Here is a 12,017-nt window from a genome sequence, read left to right on the forward strand (position 1 = left end):
TCTCTGTTTACTGATGCTTTTCTCTTTAGTTTTCACTTTCCATTTTCTTTTTGATTCTCTTTTCACTCTGATTCATTTTGGATAATTTTTATTGCTCTAACTTTGAGTTTACTGAGTTTTTCTTCTGTACTGTTTAATCTATCATATTATATATCACTGATATCCAATGTATATTTTTCTCACACACTAGTTTTATATCTGGAAATTCAAGTTTGGTCTTTTAAAAAATATCTTCAATGTCTCTGCTTTACTTTTCTTTTTTAAAGAAATAAAATCTGCTTTACTTTTTGAATATATGGAAAATAGTTATAAGTGTTTTAATGTCCTTGTCTTATAATTCTAACATCTGTGTCAGTTATAGATTGTTTTTGATCAATTGATTTTTTCCCTCATCGTGGGTTATAGTTTCCTGCTTCTGCCTAGTAATCTTTGAAGGCATGATGGTTGTTGTATATTTTACATATTGGAGCTGGATATTTTTCTATTCTATAATTATTTGCAAGCTTAGTCCTTGGATCAGTTAAAGTACTTGGATATAGTTTGACCCTGTTAAGTGTGACTGGAGCAGTGCCCATTCATGGGCTAATTATTTCCAACCACAGAGGCACAATCCTTTTGTGTATTCTACTAATGTCTCTTCAGTCTTGAGGCTTGTTAGTTTGGCTTGTGACAGCAGCATTCCTGGACCCTTGTGAATGTTGAGCACTGTTACCTCTCAATACTTTTCAGTTGGTTCTTTACCCGTAATTTCCTCACATGCCTGTGTTGATCAGTACTTAGATGAATATTAAAAGAGACTCTTAATAGAGCTTCATGATTCACTCTCTGTATGCAGTGCTCCCATTTTCAGCATTCTTTCTTGAAGATTCTAGCAGACTTGGTCTCCTCAGACTCTCAGATCCATCTCCTCAATTTAGGGAATCTGTTGGATTCTACCTAGATTCTCCCACTTTGTACTAGAGCCTGGAAAGTTGCTCAAAGCAATAAACTGGAGAAATCGAAGTGCTCACTCCATTTGTTTTCTGTTTCTTAAGGATCGTTGTCATTCTTCACTTGATGGTCAGTGTCTTGAAAACCATATTTCATATATTTTATGTAATTTTTAGTTTGTTTCATGCAAAAGGGTAAATCTGTTCCTTGTTACTCTACAGAGCCAAGAAATAGAAGTCTCAGATACAACTGTTTTGAAATTTTTGCTCAGTACTTAGTTACTTTGAGAGTTTAGATATGTTTCATAAGCTCTCTATTTTTTTCACCAGCAAAACTAGGAAAATACCAGAGCTCTGTTATGATAAATGTGATATCATTTAAACTGTGTCCATCATGATGTTTGGCACATAGTAGGCATTTAATGTATATTTCTTTCCTCTCCTTTTTCACTCCCTCTTGTTTGTGATAATTGTATAAGTATCATTGTATTATATTAAATTAATTCTGTGACTCGAAATTCAGTTTATCTTGTTTTCAAAATGTGAAGATTCAAGTATGTCCATACTACTGAAGACTGCCCAAACTTCTTTTCCTGTTAAGTGGTTTTATTGCTAAAATGCATCTAAATTTTCTGAAGAATTACTAACTCTTACTCTATTACTGTGAATGGTAGAGAAACATAAGTGGGACTCATGGAACAGTTCAGTTTTTGATCCCTCATTTCTGCCTTCCTTTTCTTTTGCTGACAAATGATAGTTTGCAAGTGTGTCAGAATTACTTGAATTCTGTGTCTTAAATATTTTGTAGCAGAAACAGGTATCCAGAATCTAATTAATCTGTAAGATTTTACTTAATTCACTCTATATTTATCTTTGAGAAGGTAATTAGACAAAACAATGTATTTGAACATGTTAATTGCATCTACCATATGGTATTTGTATTAAATACACATAACTATGTATCTATATACATATATATTATATATAAATGTATATAATCAATATATAGAAATATATTTTAGATTGTACATGCTTATTGTAGTGAACTTAGAAAAAAATATCATTAGAATAGTTTGTCTCTCTGTCTCTTAAATGTGTTTGTATACTGGCATTTTAAGATCTTGACAATATAATTAATCTATTGTTTAATAATAACTTAGTTAAAAATATATCAGAAGGAGGTGCAATGGTGGCTCAGTGTCAGAATTCTTGCCTGCCATGCTGGAGACTCGGATTCAGTTTCCAGAATCTGCCCATGCCAATATACCAATATATATATATATATATATATATATATATATATATCAGAGAAGTTGTAGGCTTACAGAACAATCATGCACAGAATATTGAATTCCTGTTTATGGCCCTACAACCAACACTTTGCATTGGTGTGGAACGTTTGTTACAATTAATGGTAGAACATTTTATAATTGTATTATTAATTAAAGTCCATGGTTTCATTGGATTCACTGTTTGTGTTGTTTATTTCCATGGATTTTTTTAAAAAACATATTCTGTTACCCTACATATAATCTAACATTTCCATTTTTAATCATATTCAGATATATATTTCAGTGCTGTTAATTGCATTCATTATATTGTGCTACCATTACCACCAACCATTACCATAAACATTTCTATCGTTCCCAAATAGCAACCCTATACATTTTAAGCCTTAACTTCTCATTTCCTATCACTACTACCCCTGTGCTCTGATAATGTATATTTTAGTTTCTGACCCTATGAGTTTGCTTACTATAGTTGTTTCAAAACAGTCAGATCATACAATATTTATCTTTTTGCATCAGGCTGATTTAACTCAACATGATATCTTCAAAATTCATACATGTTGTCACCTGTATTAGTACTTCATTCCTTTTAACAGCTGAATAATATTCCATTGTATGTATATACCACATTTTGTTTATCCATTCACCAGTTGTAGGACACTTGGATTGCTTCCATCTTTTGGCAGTTGTGAGTAATGCTTCTGTGAACATCAGTATGAAAATATCTGTTTGAGTTCTTTTTTCAGTTCTTTTGGGTATATGCTTGGTAGTGGGATTGCTGTGTCATGTACTAGTCCTACTTAGCTTTCTAAAGAACCATCAAACTGTCTTCCACAGGAACTGCATCATTTTACACTGCCATAGGCAATGAATGAGTGTTCCTATTTCTCTGCATCACCTCCAACACTTGTTATTTTTAAAATAGCAGCCTCTCTTAGTGTGAAATGGTATTTCATTATGACTTTGATATGCATCTCTCTGATGGCTAGTAATGTTGAACATCTTCTCATGTACTTTCTGCCCATTTGTATATCTTCTTTGGAGAGTATTCTAATTTGCTAGCTGCCAGAATTGGTACCAGAGAGTGGGGTGCTGCTGCAGTTTGCAAATACCAAACATGTTGGAACAGCATTTTAAATGGATAAGGGGAAAAATCTGGAGGAATTGTGAGAATCTTGATAGAGAAGGCTTAGAATGCTTTCAAGAGAATCTTGTTAGAAACATGGACTCTAAAGATACTTCTGACCACAGGCTGTAGACAGAAATGAGGCATGTGCTATTGCAGACTGGAAGGAAGGTGATCCTTGTTTTAAAATGGCTGATAATGTAGCAAAATTGACTAGTGGCTTTGGTTGGGAGGCTGATTTTAAAAGCCATGAACTTGGATATTTAGCAGAAGAGATCTCCAAATTAAATGTCAAAAGTGCAGCCTGTTTGCTCCTCACAAGCTTATAGTGAAATGTGACGGGGAAGAGATAAGCTGAGAACTGAACTCTTGGATACAAAAAAAACTAGAAATTGATATTCTGGAAAATTCTGGGCTTCCAGGAAGGGAGACCTCAGAGAATAGTGCCCCACATGAGGTCTTGGCGAAATGTAAAACCAGTCAGCCATTTCAGAGAGAGCAGGATTGGATATGGAGTTATCCAGGAAGGATTTTTGGAAACTCCTTATGTCTGATGGGCATGATCCAAGGCTACTGCATGGAAAGCCAATGAGAGTGTTGTGGGACCTGCATAAACAGAGCTGCTGCCAGTCTGGACTGGGAGGTTCAGAGAAGAGACCCATTGGAGGAAAAATAACTTCAGAGGCAAAACCATGGAGGCTGAGGTCTGAAATCAAGAAGCCTCAGGCCAGGAGAGTGGACCCACCCGAGCATGTGGAGAGGGTGAGTTTGCCCCAAAGGCAGAGGATGGGCCTTCCACCTCCTTGCAGTGGAAGAATCGGGCTGCTGCAGGCCTTGGAGAGGGTGAAGCACATTCCTTGGGATTTGGGGAGATCCTGGCTGCCACCACATGGAGGGGTTGAGTGTGTGCCCTGGAGAAGGCAGAGAGCCTGTGTGCAGCCCCAGTGCTTGGAGAGGATGGAGCAAAGAAAAACATTCACCCCAAGGTCCCCCAAGGTTACATTCAGAGAGAGGCAGGCCTCTGTGTAGGCCCTTGGAAACAGTGGAACTGCCGCTTTCTGAAGCCCTGAGGATAAATGACTCTCACACTTTGAAATCTGATGGACTTTGCCCTGCGGGTTTTCAAACCTGCTTGGGTCCTGTGGCCCCTGTGTTCCTTCCTCCTTATGGAAATGGGTATATGTATCCTATGACTGTTCCTCCTTTGTATGTTGGCAGCAAATAACTTGTTTTGAGTTTTTATAGGTCCAGAAGCAGAGAATAATTTTGCCTTAGAACAGACTATGCCTGTAACTACCTTTGATAGGAGTTTGTCTGTTTCTGACTTTGTATTTCATGTGTATTGCTAATGAAATAGTTTAAGGATTTCTGATATTGTTATGAAATTAATGTAATTTGTATATGGGGAAAACATGTCTTTTTTAGGGTCCAGAGGGTGGAATGTGCTGGTTTGAAAGGATGTATGACCCCTAGAAAAGCCATGTTTTAATTTAAATCCCATTTCATAAGGGCAGAATAATCCCTATTCAATACTGTATGTTTGAATCTGTAATTAGATCATCTCCATGGAGATGTAACCCAATGAAGAGTGGTTGTTAAGCTAGATTGGGGGGAATGTGTCTCCACCCATTTGGGTGGGTCTTGATTAGTTTTTGAAATCTTATAAAAGAGGAAATATTTTGGAGAATGAAGGAGATTCAGAGAGAGCAGAGAATGCTGCAGCACCACAAAGCAGAGTCCACGAGCCAGTGACCTTTGGAGATGAAGAAGGAAAATGCCTCCTGGGGAGCTTCATGAAACAGGAAGCCAGGAGAGAAAGCTAGCAGGTGACACTGCGTTCACCATGTTCCCTTCCAGCTGAGAGAGAAACCCTGAACTTCATCGGCCTTCTTGAACCAAGGTATCTTTCCCTGTATGGATGCCTTTGATTGGACATTTCTATAGACTTGTTTTAATTGGGACATTTTCTCAGCCTTAGAACTGCAAACTAGCAACTTATTAAATCCCCCCCTTTAAAAAGCCATTCCGTTTCTGGTATATTGCATTCTGGCAGCTAGCAAACTAGAACAGAAAGATATATAGCCCATTTTTAAATCAGATTATTTGTCTTTTTGTTGTTGAGTTGAAGAATTTCTTTATATGTGCTGGGTATTAAACCTTCATTTGATATGTTGTTTCCAAATATTTCCTCCCATTATATAGTTGTTTTACTTTCATGATAAAATCCTTTGAGGAACATAATTTTAAAATTGTGGTGGCATCCCATTTCCCTATTTCTTATTTTGTTGCTTGTGCTTTGGGTGTAATATCTAAGAAACTAATGCCTAATACAAGGTCCTAAAGATGCTTCCTACATTTTCTTCTAGGAGTTTGATAGTTCTAACTCATATATTAAGATCTTTGATCTATTTTAAGTTGATTTTTGTATATGGCATGAGGTAGAGGTTCTCTCTCTCTCTCTTTTTTTTTGCAAAAGAAATCCAGTTTTATCTTCACCATTTGTTGAAAGAGTATTCTTTCCCAACTGAGTGATCTTTGCCACCTTATCAAAAATCAGTTGGCTATAAATGTGAAGGTTGATTTCCGAGTTCTCAGTTCTATTCCATTGGACTAAATGTCTGTGCTTATGCCAGTACTGTGCTAGTTTGATTACTTTGCCTTTGTAACAAGCTTTAAGTTTTGGACGTGTGAGTCCCCCAACTTTTTATTTTTTCAGGATGGCTTTAGCTATTTGGAATCTCTTACCCTTGCATATACATTTGATGATTGGCTTTTCCATTTCTGCAAAGAAAGTTGTTGGAATTTCAATTGGGATTGCATTGAATCTATACATTGCTTTGGGTAGTATTGACATCATAAAGATAGTCTTCCAATCCATGAACATAGAATGTCCTTCCAATTATTTAGCTCTTCTTTAACAATGTTTTGTACTTTTCTGTGTATAATTCCTTTACATCTTGGTTAGATTTATTTCTAGATATCCGATTCTTTTAGTTGCTATGGTGAAGGGAATTTCTTTTTCAGATTGTTCATTGCTTATACCCTGTCACTTTGCTGGGTTCACTTATTAGCGATAGGAGATTTCTTTTTCCCAGAGTTTTTGTATGTAGGATCATATCATCTGCAAATAAGGAAGGTTTTTTCTTTTCCAATTTGGATGCCTTTTATTTCTTTTTCTTGCCTAATTTCTATGTCAAGAAATTCCAGTACAATGTTGAATAACAGTGGAGATAGTGAGCATGCTGGTCCTGTTTCTGATCTTAGAAGGAAAGCTTTCAGTCTCTCCCCTTTAAGCTATGGGCTTTTCATTATATGCCCTCTATTTTGTTGAGGAAGTTTTCTTCTCTTCCTAGTGGCAAAAAGTGTTTTCATCAAGAAAGGGTGCTGTGTTTAGTCAAATGCCTTTTCTGTATCAATTAAGATGATCATGTGGTCTTTTCTTTTAATTCTGTTAATGTGGTATGTTACATTAATTGACTTTCTTATGTTGAAGCAACCTTGTATATCAGGAATGAGTTTCACTTGATCATGGTATATACTTCTTTTAGTATGCTGTTGGATTCGGTTTGCTAATATTTTGTTGAGGATTTTTGCACCTATGGTCATAAGAGATATTGGTCTGTAGTTTCCTTTTCTTGTGGTATCTTCATCTTGCTTTTGTATGAGGGTGATGTTGGCCTTGTACATTGAGTTAAGGAGTGTTCTCTCCACTTAAGTGTTTTGGAAGAGTTTGAGCAGAATGGGAGTTAAGTCTTCTTGTAATGTTTGTCAGAATTCCCCTGTGAAGCCATCTGGTCCTGGACTTTTCTTTGTTGGGAGGCTTTTGATTACTGATTTGATCTCTTTAATAGAAATTGGTTTGTTGAGATCTTCTATTTCTTCTTGAGGCAATGTAGGTGGTTTGTAAGTTTTAAAGAATTTGTCCATTTTCATCTGGACTATCTAATTTGTTGGCATATCATTAGTTGTTCATAGTTTCTTCTTTTTATTTCATCAGGGTCAATAATAATGTACATCTTTTCATTTCTGATATTTGTTACTTGTATCCTTTCTCTTTTTTTCTTTGTCAACCTTACTAAATATTTGTTGATGCATTAATATTTTCAAATTAATGTATTAATTGATAGTATATTAATGTATAATGTTGGTTCTCTCTGTTGTTCTCTATTTCATTTATCTCCACTCTAATCTTTGTTATTTCCTTACTTCTGCATCTTAATGCCTTCTACTATTAATGTAGAATCTTCACTTTCTCCCTTCAGATCTGTCAATATTTGCTTCATTTATTTTGGAGCTCTGCTTTTAGGTGTACATATATTTTCAATTATTACAACTTTCTGTTGAACTGTCTTCTTTATCTGTATATAATAGATATCTTTGTTTCTTGTAACTGTTTTTGACTTAAAGTCTTTATATTCTAAGTATAGCGACCCTAGTTCTGTTTCAGTTACTGCTTGTGTGATGTATTTTTTCTATCCTTTATCTTTGACTTTAAAATGAGTCTCTTTCAGATAGCATATAATTGATTCATTAATCATTTTAATCCAGTCTGCCAATCTCTGCTTTTTTGAAGAGAAAGTTTAATCCATATGCATTTAAAGTCACTACTGATAATACAGGAGGACTTTTGTTAGTTTGTTAATGCTGCTAGAATGTGATACACTAGAAATGGAACAGAATTTAAAAGAAGAATTTATTAAGTTATAAGTTTACAGCTCTAAGGTCACAAAAATGTCCAAACTAAGGCTACAAAGGATACCTTGACTCAAGGAAGACCAATGTCTGTCACATGGGGAGGCAGGTGGCTGGTGTCTGCTGGTCCTTTTTTCTGGTTCTATTGTTTTCACCTTCTGATACCAATGGTTTCCTTTCTAAGCATGTGTGGGCCTTCACTTAGCTCTTCTGGGACATAGTTCTGGCTTGATTAGAATCTCATGGGAAGACACATGGCAATGTTTGCTGGCCTCTGCATCTCCAGACATCCATGTCTAGGCATCTGCTCTCTGTTGGTGCTCCAAGCATCTCCAAATGTCTAGGTCTCTGTTGGCTCTGAAGCAACTGCATTTTCACCAAAATCTCTCTCCTTTTAAAAGACACCAGTAAACTAATCACCACCCACCTTGAATGAGCAGAGTCACATCTCTATCTAATCAAACGGCCCAGAATTGGGCATGCCACATCTCCATGGAAGTAATCTAATCAAAAGGTCACACCTATAATTGACTGAATCAGTTTCCTTGGACACAATCTGAACAGAAGTTTCCAAAACTTACAATACTGAATCAGGATTAAAGGGCATGGCTTTTCTAGGGTACATAGCACTTTCAAACCAGCACAACTTTCTTCTGCCATTTTTAAAATTTAGCTTTTGACAGTCTCCCACCATTTCTGTCCCTCATTTTTGTTAATGCCTGCCTTTCTATTTATTGCTTTTTTTTTTGTACCTTATTGCCTGCCTTATCACTTCTATTTAGATAGATTTTCATCTGTTTTCCTTGTGATTATCATGTACTTAAAATTTAACATCCTAAATATATAACAATTATTTTAGTTTGCTTACTTTCAGTAGCATGCATATATACTTTTCCTATAGACCTCTGACTGCCACCATTTTTTACCAGTTTTATCTTTGTTGTTTTATGTTCAAATTCCTAGATTTATCATTACTTTTTTTTTTCTATAAATAGAGAACCCACAGTTCAGTTTTATTCAACGCAAAGGAAAAAAGAACCTTTTGATCATACTAGAAGAAATTCAGCCATAAGTTTGGAATCTGTACTCAAACTACACATGCAATGAGGAAAATATTCTGCTAATACAATTGATTTACTGCTGCATCTGTCTACTGTTTGTCTAATATTAACAATTATAAACAGAGTAGTGCAACTAGTATTTGGAACAGTCCTTACGGTCTTACAGTGTCAGGCACAATGCTTCACCTTCTCTTCACACCACAGGTTCTCTGTGCATACCTGGGCTTCCTTCTCTTTAGCAAAGTTGTTTTTGATATTGAAGGTCTTGCATATTTCCTCAGGAGTTTTCCCCTTGATCATATTGGCAAATCTTGCATGTAACATCAAGCAAACCCTTGATGTCTGAATAGTTTGCAGGCAGAGTAAGTTCAAAAAGTGTTTCCTGGACAACTTTCAGGAATTCTTGGTCTCAAAGAAGGATATTATCTGTCTGCTTTTCTTTGTTCTCGTCATCCTCAGGAGGAGGAGGGTCATTTTTGTGGTGGGTGCACCACTGAATGACCTTTTTAATATTGATGCATTAACATTTGGTAGAGGAACTGGGTCATCATCTCTGTGCTGGTTTGAAAGGATGTATGGAACCTAGAAAAGCCATGTTTTAATCAAAATCCCATTTCATAAAGGCAGAATAATCCCTATTCAATATTGTATGTTTGAAACTGTAATCAGATCATCTCCCTGGAGATGTGATTTAATCAAGAGTGGTTGTTAAACTGGATTAGATGATGACATGTCTCCACCCATGTGGGTGGGTCTTGATGAGTTTCTGGAGTCCTATAAAAGAGGAAATGTTTTGGAGAATGAAGGAGATTCAGAGAGAGCCAGAGAAGAATGACATAGCTACAAGAAGCAGAGAGCCCACTAGCCAGCTACCTTCGGAGATGAAGAAGGAAAATGCCTCCCAGGGAGCTTCATGAAAAAGGAAGCCAGGAGAAGAAGCTAGCATATGATGCTGTGTTCACCATGTGCCTTTCCAGATGAGAGAGAAACCCTGACTGTGTTTGCCGTGTTCCCCTCCACTTGAGAGAGAAACCCTGAACTTCATCGGCCTCCTTGAACCAAGGTATTTTTTCCCTGGATATCTTTGATTGGACATTTCTATAGACTTGCTTTAACTGAGACATTTTCTCAGCCTTAGAATTATAAACCAGCAACTTATTAAATTCCCCTTTTAAAAGCCATTCTGTTTCTTGTATATTGCATTCCAGTAGCTAGCAAACTAGAACAATCTCCTTCATCATGCATTCCCAAATTTTCTAACATGGTCTTTATAGTCACAGATTGTTTGGCAATTTCCATGTCAACTTCAAAAATATCTCTCCGTCAGAACTGTGCAACTTAACTGAAGGCATGGTGTTTTGTCTCAAGAAGATAGTGGGCCGGAGGCTGACTGAGAGCTGGGTGGAATCAGCTCAATAAGAAGGAAAAGGCAGAGCTTTTTCCAAAATGATTCCCTCTTAAAGGGCACCAGTAAGTGACCCCACCTTATATGGGTAGAAACACTTTTCTGTGGAAACCACCTAATCAAAAGGTACCACCTGCAACTTGGTGGGTCACATCTCCATGGAAACAGTAAAAAAGATCCTACTTAGCAATATTGAATGAGGATTAAAGAACATGGCTTTTCTGGGGTATTCAACAGTTTCATACCAGCGTACTCCCCAGAGCTAGGTTTCCTGGCCTGCTCAGCAAATGTAACCCTTCAGCTCACTGTCCCTTCAACCCTGAGGAAGTGTTCCATCTTTAAATCTACACTGCCTCCACCCCTACATGGGATGGATTGTAAGCAATGGCCTCTTCTGTCTTTGTGTGGGCTGGGTTGAAACAATAGTTACCCTCAGAGCTGGGACCCAATGGTTATTGAATTCACCAATCAAAAACTGTTGTCTGTGATTGGTGGTGCCCAGCCAAGTTCTTGGGGAAGAGGGTTTTTAGTCCCTTCTTGTCATCAGCAGCTAGCCCAGGGATCCCAACCAAACATGGAGAGTAAGTAGTGTGCACCACTGTATGGAGAGAGCAATTTATAATATTTTACCATACTTGTTCTATCTCATCTTCCTGCTCTTCCCTGGATACTGTACAGTGTTCTTCTGGCCTCTGGAGTTTCAAAATAGTTGTTTTAGACAGCTCCTGCCTATTTAAAAGTTGTTTTCATGGGATGGCAGAGTTCTCGAGCTCTCTGTTCCACCATCTTCCCTGGAAGTCAATAGTTAAATTTTTATGTGTCACATGATTTAATGAATTCCTTTCTGTGGTAGTTAGATTCAGTTGTCAACTTGGCCAGGTGAAGGCACCTAGTTCTGTTGCTGTGGACATGAGCCAATGGTAGGTGAATCTCATCTGTTGCTAATTACATCTGCAGTCGGCTAGGAGGCGTGTCTGCTGCAATGAGTGATGTTTGACTTAATTGGCTTGTGCTTAAATGGGAGAATGCAAGGTAGCACAGCCTAAGCAGCTCGGCATTCCTCATCTCAGCACTAGCAGCTCAGCCCAGGCCTTTGGCGATGCAGAAAGAACCCCGGGGAAAGTTGTTCGAACCCAGGGGCCTGGAGAGAAGACCAGCAGAGACCATCTTGTGCCTTCCACATAAGAAAGAACCTCAGTGGGAAGTTAGCTGCCTTTCCTCTGAAGAACCAACAAAATAAATCCCCTTTTATTAAAAGCTAATCCATCTCTGGTGTGTTGCATTCCAGCAGCTAGCAAACTAGAACACTTTCTTAGCAATGAGATTGAGAAACTTGTTCTGAGGTGGCCATAACAGCCATTACATTTGTTTCTAAGCAGTATTAATAGTCAATTTTATAAAGAATAATTGAATCTATTATCTTTACTTCCTCCAATTCATCCTTAATAATCACTGTTCTCACTGCTTAAAAAGTGTTTGGGAGATCTGAGTTCTTATTGGCTTTTACTGGAATAC

General features: G+C 37.3%; 1 pseudogene; it reads right to left on the reverse strand.

Annotated features, from left to right (window-relative positions):
• Positions 1 to 9,265: 9,265 nt before the first annotated feature.
• Positions 9,266 to 10,449, reverse strand: LOC143683280 (S-phase kinase-associated protein 1 pseudogene; annotated as a pseudogene).
• Positions 10,450 to 12,017: the final 1,568 nt, after the last annotated feature.

Source organism: Tamandua tetradactyla, chromosome 5, assembly GCF_023851605.1.
Source record: "Tamandua tetradactyla isolate mTamTet1 chromosome 5, mTamTet1.pri, whole genome shotgun sequence".
Taxonomy (NCBI): Eukaryota; Metazoa; Chordata; class Mammalia; order Pilosa; family Myrmecophagidae; genus Tamandua; species Tamandua tetradactyla.